This window comes from Fundulus heteroclitus, unplaced genomic scaffold (genome assembly GCF_011125445.2).
Source record: "Fundulus heteroclitus isolate FHET01 unplaced genomic scaffold, MU-UCD_Fhet_4.1 scaffold_283, whole genome shotgun sequence".
In the NCBI taxonomy this organism is placed as follows: domain Eukaryota; kingdom Metazoa; phylum Chordata; class Actinopteri; order Cyprinodontiformes; family Fundulidae; genus Fundulus; species Fundulus heteroclitus.
In genome coordinates, this window is record NW_023396693.1 from 72,431 (window position 1) to 86,668 (window position 14,238).

The following is a 14,238-nucleotide window of genomic DNA, read 5'->3' on the forward strand; positions in this document are numbered from 1 at the left end:
CAAAAAAAAAAAATCTACGCCACTGGAGTCGTCGTTGTGTTACACAGGCTATTATAAATATATGCAGAAATGTTCTAAAATGATGAAGTAAAATAGACTATCTGCAGACAGGCCCTGGCCAGTAATTAAATGACAAATTAAAAAGATTAACAGTATGTTTTTATTATTGTACAAAAAAAAATATTAAATAAATGAACAACTAACCTCTGCACTAGCTGAACAATACTCTGAGTGTTCATGAAGAAAACCTCCCGATCAGCCTTCCTCTGCATGTGGCTGCATGGCTGTCTAGACGTTAGCATCTGAAAATCAACACACCAACATTACTAGCTAAAAACAAGGCATTCTTGAATCCGCATGTTGCCAACTGGACCTTGAGGTTTTTTACCCTTTGACTGGGGAACTGGCAGAGGAGGAGGTATGTTGCTCGCATACTGACTGACCTTAACGGATGGTCCGTCTCAACCTAGCAGGAATGCGACCGGCCACGCTGGTCATGATCTCCTGAAGCTCCAGCATGAAGCGTGGGTCCCTCAGAGTCTTCTCAGAGTCGCGACCCATTCTTTCAGCTGCACAAACGCTCAGTCAAGCATAGTCCTGATTGTAATGATTCGTTGCATCTTTGACTACCTGACTCTCGCTAGAGTATTTCGCTCCACCTAGCTCCACTCAACTCCCATCTGGGACCTCTCCCATAGAGAAGTGATTTCTCCAACCAATTTTATGGTCTGGCCAATCAGGACGCAGGGGCTGGAGTTTCATAGATGTGACGTATTGAAGAAGCGACCGTGACGTGAACTGTTTTTTATAGCAATGGCGGCTCGTTGAGGAAGCAAGCGTTAACATTGATTCTGCTATTTCTCTTCTGTGTTGTCCAATCTACCTAATATTGTTTCATTAAAAGAACATCATAGAACGGCTCTGAAGGCTTTTGTTTGGTGGAACGATTTTTCGCCCTTCTCCACCGGATTTGGCAGTTTTTTTTAGTGCAAACCATATTAGGAGGCCTTTAGTCTCACGCGGTCGGCCCGGGATCGACTCCGACCCGCGGCGCTTTGCCACCTGTCTTCCCCCTCTTCCTGTCAGCTCACTGTCAATAAAACGCGTGCCACTAGAGCCGCAAACAAATTATATTATTATAATTTTTTTTTTTTTTTTTTTCCTGTGTCGCTATCATCAGCGTCACGGGTTAGCTTCGGTGTGAGTGGTTGAAATAGCACGTCGATAAATATGACAGCAAGTGCTTATCCAATCATATGCAAGGATTTTTGATAAGGTCCAGCCTTCAAAAAAGGCAATTCCTATGGAGAGGTCCCAGATGGATATGAGTGAAGCTAGGCGGAGCGACATACATCTGGCGAGAGTCAGGTTAATCTTTGACGTCAGACGGTAAATACACACCTTAGTGCTGAAGTAAGGGCTCATCGAGGCAGTACCCCGTCCATCACTCTGACCAGGTTTTCCAGCACATTGTGGAACACCTGGTGAAGCTTTTCCCCGACCATGGGCAGGGACTGCTGGGGCGGCAGTGTAGCTGTGTTGAGCTCCACCTGTAGCCCAGAGGGAAACACATCCTTACACATTGGCATCAACATTATAAAATACTTGTTTCATGGACTGAGCATTTTTCATTAAATAAAAAACAACAACTTTGTTTCATGGACTGAGCGTTGGGAGTTACGTACCTTGAGTATACTGCTGGGGTCGTCCAGATCCATACGAGCCGTGACACAACCAGGCTCCAGAACAGCCCCTGGCCTCTTGACAAAGTGTATACACCCAGACTGATGCACGGTCAGAGTCATCACCATCTTCATCACCTGAGAACAAATCACAATCAAAACAGAAGTAAAATGCAAGCAGACAGTAAAGCTATAATAATAATAAAAAAAACATAGCCTTCCAAACCTCAATCTCTGCATAAGGTTCTCCTGCAAAAACATGACCTCCATCCTCCACGGTGTACTGCAGCAGTTTACCAGCAGAGGGCGACCTCAGCACTGTGGGATCCCTCTCCTTCTCAAACACACAAGTCTTGTTGCCCACAGTGATGCGGTAGCTACAGGGATGAAGTAAAGTGGCGAATCAGCAAACATGAAGTCAGACAGGAAGGTGTGGATTTGACACGGTCAAAGTCTTGCCTGTCTACTTCCTCCTTCATGTATGTCGTGTGGCTGTTGCCGTCGTAACACAGCAGGAGACCCCCGTCATTCAACCTGTGAACGTCTATTTCGATGTCCGAGCCGTTCATGATGATGACGTAGGTTGTCTGGGATTGGCGAGCCACCTGAAGCCGGCACGGGTGGTAGTTTATAAATATAAAGTGTTCATGGATTTCGTGTTATAGACTCTAGACCAACAGCAACACAAAGCAGTGTGTAATGGAGAAGTGGAAGACACGATATAGTACATGTTATTACAAATAAAAACCTGAAAAGTCCGGTTCTTATTTGTATTCAGCCTCCTTTACTTTGATACCTCTAAATAAAATCCTGTGCCACCAAAGGTCGTTCAACAATAGAGGTTTAATATAATTTCAGTATAAATCCATCGACTCTATGAAGGCCTCAGAAGTTTGTAGAACATTAGTGAACCAACAGCATCGTGAAGACCAAAGAAACATCTCACAAAGCACTCTTCGCCCAAAAATGGAAAGTGTATGGCACAACTACAAACCGAGCAAGACGCGGGAATGAACTGCCCACAAATTGAAAGGCCAAAAAAAGGAGTAATACTCAAAGAGGACCATTGTAGCTCTGGAGGAGCTGCAGAGATCCAGGGACTGAGTTTACAGGACAACTATCAGTGGTGTACTCCAAAAATCTGACCCTAATGGAAAACTTGTAAGAAGAAAGCTACGAGAAGCTCCTTTTGGAGTTTGTCACAAGCCATGTAGGGACCAGAAGATCTAGAATAAAGTGCTCTGGTAAGATAAGACTACTTATTGGCCTACATGGAAAAATGCTATGTGAGGTAGAGAACTGGCCTAGCACAGCCCCCTGAACGTAGAGAAGACGAAGGAGCTCATCGTCGACTTCAGGAAGAACCGGCCGAACCAAGCTCCACTGCTCATCAACAACTCAGCTGTGTAGGTGGTCAGCAGCACCAAGTTCCTGGGGGTGCAAATCACGAACAACCTCACCTGGTCTGTGAACACCAAGTCACTGGTGAAGAAGGCACAGAAATTACTGTACTTCCTGCGGAGGATGAGGAGAGCCCGCCTGCCACCGCCCATCCTCAAGATCTTCTACAGAAGCACCATAGAGAGCATTCTGACCAGCTGTCTCTCTGTGGACTGGACTGGACTCTGTACCACATGTGTCCTGCATTGTTTACATTTCAATTGCTGTACTGTGAAATCACTGCTGCACTTTATCCTGAAACTATCCTGCAAAGTTACTTTATTCTGAAATCCACTGCAATTCACTGAAATTCTCAAGCTGTATGCAAACGAAATTTCGTTCTGTACGCACTCTGTGCATACAAAATAACAATAAAGTTTGTCTAAGTCTAAGTCTAAGTCTACAGTGTCGGACTGTTGGCGGATGCTGGTGGTAGCTTCACGGTGTTTTCTTCGACTGGCCAGAGCTGATGGGAAGATGGATGCAACTAAACACAACACCTGTGAGAGTCTGCAAATTGATGAAAACAAATGCTCATCACACTTTAAAAAAGTGTGATGAGCATTGAAAGCATAAAGTGTGATCTTATTTCTGAAACATCTCGAAAACTATGTACCACCATGTACCTTCCACTTCACAATTAAGTACTACTTTGTTGGTCAACCACATATCATCTCACTGTAATTCACTGAAGTTTGTTGCCATGACATAAGAACGAGGGTATTAATCCTTTTCCAGCCAGTGTAACTAGAGCACATACCTTCAGACAGTACTTGACTCCTTCATAGATCAGGTCTACGGTGACAGAGTTGAGCAGGCTGTCTGCCGGCAGCACCTGGCCCCTGCAGATTCAGCGGGTAAACATCAACCTTCTGAGCTCACATTAAGTGTAACGGTGAGACTTTATCAACAGAAGGGCGCGTCTACTGGCCTCTCCAGGGAATGCAGGAAGTCTAGCATGCTCTTTCTGAAGCTGGCATCAGCAACGTGCAGAGCTCCACAAACAATGCCCAGCATGGTATCTGGTCTCTCTGCCTGGAGAGGGAGGACAGAGTACAACGCTACCATAATTCATCACCCGGCTCCGAAACGAGTCACTGTACGAGCTCCCGCAAAGACTCTGACCTGCACTTTCTCTGCGATGAGATGGTCCAACCAGCCGGTGTCTGTGTCGTTGTTCCTGAAGCTTTCGGTCTCCAGAAGCTTGATGAGGTATTCCACTGTTGTCCTAAAATCTCCTCTGATGGACAGCTCCTTCATTGCCACCACCATGTTTCTGTGGAACATCAGAATGCCTTTTAAATCTTTGCTCTTAAGATATTTTAGAAGTTTGACCATAGGTAGATTTATTGCATGATTTATTACAGCGCTAATTAGAAAGAGCATGGGATGAAGTTCAAGCAACATTTGCGGGACTCTTTAATTCACCCTTTGCCTATTGGGATAAATATTGCCCTAAATGCTCATGACTCACAACCAACAAACCATGCAAAGGCTTTATTACATAAAGATCAGTCAACATAATAAAAGGAGGCTTACGAGATGGCTTCCTCTCGGTTCTCTCCCCATGAAAAACAGTGTCCGAACTGGGAGTCAGCAAATTCATGGAGGCCACCGGTCGCCCCCACACTGAAGTAACCCCAGACGTTTTTACTGCTGCGGAAGTTCAACTCCTGCACGGTGCCAGAGCTGGGCTTGAACCCCTGAGAAAGAGCCAAAGATCACAAGTCGACGGTGGGAACAGAAGTGCAAAGGCAGACAGTTGAAGGCCGAGGCGTTGATGAAGCAAAGCTTCACCTCGTCTGGATTCTCGCTGGTGATGCGAGCCGCTATGACGTGCCCTCTTGGATTTGGAACGCAGTCCGGAGTTTCAAAGCTAATGACGGAGTCACCCCACGGACTTTCCCCATAAAGCACTCGGATGTCCTTAATTCTGTGCAGAGGGATGCCCATTGCAATCTACCACAGAAAACACAGAGTTAAAGCCTTTTGCATCTGCAGTATTTCTTTTACTTCTTCTAAAAAAAAACAGCTGGAGTTCACCTGAAGTTGGGCAGCCGGCAGGTTTACATCCCCGATCATCTCGGTGCACGGATGCTCCACCTGCAAGCGAGGATTCAGCTCCAAAAAGTGGAAGCTCCCGTCCTCTGAGTAGAGATACTCCACAGTGCCGGCACTCACGTAGCCCACCATCTTGGCCAGCCGCACTGCATGCTGGGTTGGAGAGAGAGAAGCAAAGTTGCTCTGAAGCTGAGCTAAACGTTGGTCGGCCAAATATAACTAAGCCCAGACTAACTGACCCTCTCCATTTGCTCTAAGGTTGAGGCGGGAGCGATGGTGGCGGGAGCCTCCTCTATGATCTTTTGGTGCCTTCTCTGGATGGAGCAGTCTCGTCCAAACAGGGAGATTGCATTTCCGTACTCGTCCGCCAGTATCTGCACCTCCAGGTGCCTTGCATGCTGCGCCAGCTGCATGATGAAAATGGGGGATCCCGGAACCTCAGTCTGAACCTGGATCCAGGGCAAACAATAGAAGAGTTGAATCCAGGCAGCTAATTGTAAAATATCAAACGTTTTGGCTCAGGAAACCATAAGAACACAAACCTGTCTGAAGAAACTCGGAAACTCATCTGAATGTTCAACTTTACGGATGCCCTTTCCACCTCCACCCTCCGAGGCCTTGATAACAACTGGATAACCAATTTTTTCAGCTTCCTGAACAGCGAAAAAATATATTAAATAGCGTTTGACAAACAACACTTACTGAAACCACTGATAAAGATGTATGAAAAGCTTTAAAATAATCTTTTCCTGCAGCAGCATTATTCCAGACTGATAACTACAGAACAATCCAACCTTAAATCTGAGTGCATTTGTTTATAATACATCATTTTCAACAGGTAATTCAGGACTTTCTGTTTCTCTGGAGGATAAATAGGATGTGACAAAAAGGACAATTTCTGGTTGCCAGCCTTCAAAACAGGGAAGACAGTAGAACATTCAAGTAAGCAAGAAAATAAATACTTTCCCAAATTTGCAAGTTTGTCTGAAGCCCAGACGGACTGAGGGGGATGGCAAGAGAGTTAAAAAGAGAAGTTTCCAAAGCCCACTTTTAGAAAGCTGTAACAGTGTGGCATCTTGACGTCACCAATCTCCATAAAGAAACAGATAACCAACCAGCTAGATTTTTGAGGAGGCATGACAGGAAAAAGCTGTTTCTGTCGTACTACCATTGCTGTGAATACGTGGAGATATGAACCTGAATGGACTATAAACTAAGCTCTTCTAAAGGTTAAACTAGTGCTGTAAAATCTCTAACTATAAAGATGTTTCTTTTGTATTTCAACCCATTACATAGTTGTTATCAGCCTGCATTGCTAATAGTACTTGAAACCAAATAAAATAAGGCAAATCCAATTGGTTTCAAACTTGGAAGCCAGAACTCCTGGAGCTCGGCTCAAAGATTGCCTTTGGAAGGGCCTGGGAACTTGTCAGACTGCTTGGCATCATGGGCCGTATTTAAAATACCAGGAGGTTTTACATTAAAATGTTGGCCTTTCTGTCAGTAAACAGAAAATAGGTTATCATTGTGTCATGTAATGAAGAGGTCTTCATTACTGGGACTGTTTTTAGGAAAAGTAAATGGTATTGCACTTTAAGAATACTTTTGCACTGTAAACTTGCACCTTAATTAGCACTTTGTTTAGCACAGCACTTTAAGCATGACTTTGCACAGAAATAACCATTTGCACACAAGAAGTTTTAACTATTTATTGAATATTTATTGGATATTTTAATAATTAGCATGTAGCCTTTTGTTCAGGCTCTGCACAGCTGCTCCTCATTGGGAAATGGTGTGGGCTCTGTGAAAAGAAGAATTGTTATTTGGAGCTAAGGTCTACTGTCTGGAAACTTGAGCAAATGGTATAGAATCTGTGAGACGTGAGATGAGACAGAGTGTTAGCATGTGGTGTCTTACCTGTTTTCTATGTCCTCTCCAGGGTGTTTGGACAAATGCTTCCCCGGGGGGTCCAGACACCATTTATAGGTTCCGGGAGAGACCATGGGAAAAGCAGGGGGGAACTTTTGCACGTTTGTTTTAAGGGGTTTTTAGGTGTGGGTTTAAAAGATAAAATATTTATAAAAAATAGGTGGGAATGTGTATATGTGTATTTGTATTATGTAACTATTGTATTTTATAGGTAAAGTTAGTAGTAAATTGTGTAGTGCAGAATGGTTTAACCCTTAATCAGCAGAGGGTATTTAAGGCAGTGATTGTGTCTGTAAACGAGGTTGGTTGTTAGTTGGTTGGCAGAGTGAATGCTGCTACCAACAAATAAATATATTACTACTTCCACATGCTGCGGCTTCGTCATCTTTCCTGCTTAAACTTCAGCCTCAAAAGGCCACGAACCGACATGTCATCATCATTGAAGGATGATGATCCAAAATGTGCCAGAATTTTGACAGAAATGGTTCCCCAGACACAAAATCAATCTTATTCCATGACCATCTCAGTGTATGATCCCTCTCTATGTATGCTCCAACCTTGTGAAAAGTGACAGGATGTACCGGCAGAAAGCGGCAATGCAAAGCATTAAATTTACCAGTATGTAGTCATTATTTATTCTTTTTTAACATAGTTCTGCAATAGAAGGCTAATTTCTTTTCATGCTTTTTTTCCACATCTTTACCCGGTTTTCCTATAAATGTGGAGGGAGCTATAGGACCATTTGGATAGATCCATCGGTAATAGAAGGCAAACTCATTAGTACACTTACTGCCAGACCATCGTCTACGTCGCGGACACAGCCCTTTGAGTAGACCTCCGGAGGAACGCTGACCACATGTCCCCGATTTTGGTCCCCTTCAGTCCACTCCACTCTCAGACCTGGACGACAACAGGACAGGACCGGGTCTATAACTGTTCCACCAGACTTTTTGAGAACTGGGACGGCGTGAACTTTGACTGCGCGGGCGAGTAATGAATCACCTGATCCGCTCCATGGCAGTGTGGGAATGTCAGCGCTCTGGGCAACAATGGAAGAAGCCACCTTATCTCCAAGAGCCCACATGGCTTTACTGGATGGACCTGAGAGACCACAGCAGATTTAGTTTAGGTGGATGAAGAGAACGGCCCGAAATCAAATGAAGGCCATGAAGCCTTGAAGGAGGTTTTACCCAAGAATGATATTCCTGCTTTGTTCAGGAGTTCCGGCAGCTTCGGGTTTTCCGACGCATGGCCCCAGCCGGCCCACACACCCTGTGTAAAACAAAATATGGGATTATTTCTGACTTCTATCTGTCTGGGGATAATAAAGAATAAAAAAACTGAATTGTACCTGCACTGGGATTCGTTTGGCGATGTCTACGATCAGCTCTACGTTGGCGTAGTTGTTGTTGTTGGTGCCGCCGGGCACAGGCACATAGTGGTCAGCCATTTTTATGTATTCTGCACGGGAGAGAAAGAGAAACAAGTAGCGGACCTCATGACTGAACAGCAGACTCGCAGTGTTTTTTTCTTTCTCACTGTAACCCAGATAAGATCTCGGTAATGACTGCTGAGTAACAGCGCACAATGACCTGCGTTAGCCTTCAAGTCTTCAGGGGTGACCATGACCACGAAACGGATGGTCCTCTCGTTACGAAACATCTCGTAGGACCAGCGACGGATAGAGCGCATGCATTTGACCGCAGCGATGCCGTTGTTGGCGATCAGCACCTGTGTCGCAGGAACAGAAAATGCCCGATTAGTCTCTGGGAGCTACTCCTACTGTGTTGTAAAAAACAAATAAACAACAACAGAAGAATCACCTTCATTCATACCTTTTCTATGACCCGGTTGCCACCGAATCGAGTGACAAACTCAGCAGGGGAGGCCACGGTGAAATCCCTGTGGAGATCCATCTTTCTGTGTTCGCGTCCTTTTTTCACCAGGTGAGGACCAGACATGCTAGGCCTAGAAAGGAAAACACAAAGGTCTGGATGCTGGTCAGCTGCAGGGTAAATATCACCCTGTCGAGCGTGCTCTGTTCCGTTTTAAGTGCAAAAATGTAAACATGTCATTTTCACTGTGGGTGTTAAGGAGGACAAATAGAGGAGGGGGGTTACGGTGCTGAAAATCTAATACCTGAGTGAAAGTTCATGTGCAGAAACATACTGTGCAACTCCTTTCGTTCTGATCTTATCTCCAAAATGACACCGCTTGGTAACACTCTATTAGCGACACAAACCTAGGCAATTATTGACTCGTGATTTCACCGTTTATCAGGTTTTAACAGTCCTGGAAGTAGCAAAATGGAAATAAATCAAACAAAATAACACACTGAAGCAGACTTTTTTACCTTTAGTCCACTTTCCAGTTCCTGGAACAGACCGCACATGTTTTGCAAGTGGAGTAAATAAGCCTGTTGCTCCTTAGAGAGCAAACTTTGATATTGAGTAATTGCTAACGTCTCCCAGTTTTTTCATTAACTCTGGGATATATTGTTAAACCTAAAGAGCGGAAAACTGGGAGATAATGATTCTCAAAAAGCACTCTTAGCTTTCACTTTTGGAGAACTAAGAAAAAAACGCAAGAAAACACTTAAATAATTACGTCTAAAGTCCTTTTATCGAGATACTGTAGTAAAAGTGCTGCTGTTTCCCCGACTGTAAGCAACACAGGCCCTTCTCCCGCCTGTTTCTAGACACTGCTGGTCAGCTGGCTGAAAGAAGGCTCCGACTTTGTCTGACGCACACCAAACCTAAAGGCCACCGCTCATAATTCTTATTAAGGACAGGCTATTTCAAAACCACAGCTGGTAAACTATAAGCAGCTCGTACTGCTGAGCAGCTGACTGCAGACAGCCCAACTAATTAGCCCGCTAATATCCGCTTGTTATTACTCTATAACGAAAAGGAGGGCATAAAAGGTTAGTTGTGTTAAAATCCCTACAACAATAAATGAACCCACTTTAGGGACACATTGTTAGAATTATGATATATTAATATACTATGTTAATTAGGCTGCAGTTGAATAACGTGTTGCTCCTGTTACAAACAAAATCAGTTATATAATGTTATGCATTTCTGTCTTTAATTACCGAGTAAACACCATGGGATTGTGATATTTTTACCTGAGGGTTGATTATTTCAATGCCTATGTAAATTTCAGAACATTTAAATTAAATTGAAAACGACCACCAAACAAGCCCTAAAATACATTCAGAACAGGTATTAATGAGCTCCAGGGGGCCCCGGCTGTTTGCTCATCAGCAGCTGAGTTTGCTTAAGCTTACTTAAGCAAATCGAATGAACAAATATATTATAACAATCCACGCAGCATTAACTACACCAGTTTAGTGTCTTATTTGTTAGTGGGTACCGATTTAGTATTGACACCTGATTCAAAAATATTTCTAGTACATACCACGCGTCTCTCTGTTATCCTCTCAATGCATTAGGATCCATTAACTTTCTGTGTTCAGACCCGTGTTAGTTGGGAATAACACATAACTGCGCTCATGTGAACTTTAACTCTTGCACTGTACAGTCCACAGGGGAAATACAGCCTGCTATAAAAACACAGCCTGATAACGTAGTTTTTTTTTTTTTTTTTTTTTTTACAGCTGTGTTGCAGTGGCATGTCAGCAGCGTGGGGCAGCAAGGGGTCACTTTCTACGCGCTCCTGCTATATTGAACAATTAGACTCTAATCGCGATCATGAGGAGGGTATTTTAAGAAAACCGCTGGTAACAAATGCTCGCTTTTCTTTTCAGTTTCTCTATTTTTCTTTTTTTTTTTTACTTTTAAACTGCACCGTTTCATGAAATCGAAACGTTGCTGCAGGTTGCACATCCTTCCTCTAAAACTTACACACATGGATTGTTTCGACCGTTTCCTTAAAACTGCGGGCGCTGAACTCAACTCTGCGGACTGAAAAAAAAAGAAAAAAAAGAAAGAAAGAAAACACAACAACGTGATCTATTTCCTGCTCTAACGCGTCTGCAGAGGCTGCTACAGCTGTTTGTTTCGGGCTCTGCAGGCACAAAGCAATCGCTTAATATATATATATATTTTTTTTTTTTTTTTGCCCCTTTCTGCATTTTTTGCTTAAACTTGAAGCTAACTGTTTACATACCAAACGCAGCGGATATGTAAGTCTGGGGTAAAACAGAGGGGAGGGAGGGAAGGAAGCCTCTTTCTAACACTCACCTCTGGAGGTATGGAAACAAGTTATTCCGCTCCATTGTTTGCCCCGTTCTCTTACAGCAACGGGGCTCTTTATTGGACTTTTAAAGGCATTTCTGCTGGGTCCATAACAAAGAGTTCTCCACCACCAGCACCACACAAGCCCTTCCTCCTGGGTGCCAGACCGCCTCCTCCCTTCCCCCCTCCCACATCTATCCTCAGAGGCGCACTGTCGGCTGATGTCTCTGCAGATACAACTATGACGCATCTGTTGCTTCTGGACTTTAACATTGTATTTTTTTGTGTATTATTATCATCATCAAGATGTTTCACAAAATTTTAAAAAAAAAGGCTGTAATTGATACAAATTGTTGCAAGAGTTCAGCAAACATACGGGAACAGAAGTGCTGCAACACATAGCATTCTTTCATTGTTCTGGCTTATAGTTTCAGTGGACCGCCGGGTACTTTTTGGTCGAAATCTGTTACAACAGCGTAGTACAAGCTTGGAAACATGTTTTAGTTACTCCTCTCGGGCAGGACTATGGTTCAGAAAGTTAAAAGCAAAATGCGCATTTTTAAAATCAGTTTGGTACATTTTTATATTATTTATTTATTTTTGCAGTTTGAACAATCCAATATTCAATAAATTAAAATCTGCATTTCTAACGGGCTTGTAAATCAGATTAAAAGTACCTATTGAAATATAAAAACAACCTTTTAACAGGTATTACTTTTCATTAAGTCCCCATTTCTGCTTGCTTTTTTATTGGTTAGACAATATTCTAATCTCGGATGCTGCGTTTTCATTGGCTAGAGGTGGAAAAATGATAATAAACAGAAATAAAGGCTTTAATGCATAATCAGGCTGTGTTAAGTCTGTTTCCCTTAGTGAGTTGACTAACTGAAATAAGTGAACTTTTTGATAATATTCTAATTTATTGAATATGACTGTATACATAGTGCTATACAGAAGCAGTCACACAATTTGCCCCTTTTTTTATTTTGTCAGAGTCATGAACTTCAATGTTTTAATAAAAGTTTTGTGGATTTTGATTGCAGGACTCTACAGTAGATTCAACTACAACTGCATTTCTTTTGGAGGTGTATCTCCTCCAGCTTCTAGAGCAGGGGTGTCAAACTCAAAACTCCGGTTCTCTGGGGTCGCTGTCCTGCAATGTTTAGACCTGTCCTTGGTCCAACAGACCTTAACCAAATGGCTTGCAGTCAAATTCTACAGAGTTCTGTAAACGACCTAATTATTCGATTCGGGTGTGTTGAAGTAGGATTTAAAGGTTGCAGGATATCGTCCCTCGAGGACTGGCGTTTAACACCAGAGAGTTAATCTCTTTGCAAATTCTTCTGCAAAAAAATAAATAAATAAAAGACAAAAATCTCTAGGTCAATCTGATTTAAGAGCATCCTTGAAGTCTTGGCACTGATTCTCAGCTGAATTTTGGACTGGACTTTGACTGGGCCTTTCTGACACATAAATATGCTTTAATCTAAGCATTGCAGGTGTGATGACTCTAAGGTTACGGTTGTTGTTGGAAGGTGTACTTTGTCTCCAGGCTCTATCAGGTATTATTCCAGCACTGCCTTGTTTTTAGCTCCATCCATCTTCCCATTAATACTGTCCAGCTTCCCCCGTCCCCACAGCATGATTCTCCCACCACCATGTTTCACCATGGGCATGGTGTTTTCAGGGGGGTGGTGCAGTGTTGGGTTCCAACCCACCGAAAGGCCAGAAAGGTTTCATTTTAGTATTTATAGTAGGGCTGCACAATTAATCATATTTGCAATATAATTGCAGTTTAAAAAAACTTTTCTGACTATGTAACAATTAATGGATCAGATACGTCCTTTAGGTGTCTGTAATATGTTTAAAGTGGTTTGCCTCCACATGGAAGGGAAGAGAGTTGCAGCAGTGAGATAATCTCATTTTATTATTTGATTCAGAGTTTATATAATCATTCTCTTGCATAAGAATATTCTGTTTGATAAAAAGAGCAAAATTTCTGGTTTAAAAAAGTCCTGGTTTACAAACGTCTTTATCTATGGGCCATTTTTGTTGCTTGTGGTTAAAGCAGTGAAAAGTCAAAATTAAATTGCAATCGCAATTATTGTTGAAATATATCACAATTTTGATGTCCGGCAATGTCGTACAGCTCTACTTTGTAGTATTTTTTTTATAATTTTTTTTTCAGAAGGTTAAAAAGAATACAGATGATGGTAAAATCATGGTGCGACGGGGAAAAAAAATCAAACATAAAACATGTAATTTCAATCCAAATCAATGTAACAACCACTGTATACGCTGAGCAACAGAAAAATGTTCTCCTGTAGGAAATGAAAGAAAGTAAAACCTGTCTGGAAAATGTAAGATTTTTTTGTTTCATCTTCAATTCTCTTTTTTCTATACTTATCCAGACCTGGAAAACAACACAAGCAGATTTCATACTTATCCAGACATGTTATGACAGCGTTAAAACCCAGTTTTAGCTATTCACCAGTTTTAAAATATAAAATATGATCTAAACCATGCGGAAAACTATTCTACTGCACATTCGGCATCCTACCTTTCTCTCTTCCATGATGACGGTTACTAGAACAAGCAGAGCACATAGCTCTAAGCACTAAATTACTCCTCCGGCCCTCCATCCAACAAAATCCCTTCCAGTCTGAGCCTGAAAAATATCTGCCGACTTTCAAGAACTTCACACCAAAGAAAAGAGGAAAAACGAAGTGAAATCTGAAAATCAGTCAAAGGCCGATGACTGTGTTGTGACCCAGGTCGCACAAACTTCGCCTCTGAAAGTCACGGGCCCAGGTTCCCGCTCCAATAATAGCCGAGATGTTTCTGGCAGCCAACAGAAACACAGCTCTGTGCAGTCAGGTGATAACACTTGTGGAGGAGAACAACGCGTGGCCACACACTATAAATGC

At 42.7% G+C, this 14,238-nt stretch overlaps 1 protein-coding gene across 3 annotated transcripts in view; it reads right to left on the minus strand.

The window, feature by feature from the left end:
* Positions 1 to 14,238, minus strand: part of acacb (acetyl-CoA carboxylase beta) — a 48,129-nt gene that overhangs the window by 31,531 nt on the left and 2,360 nt on the right. The gene's annotated exons all lie outside the window — the stretch shown is intronic.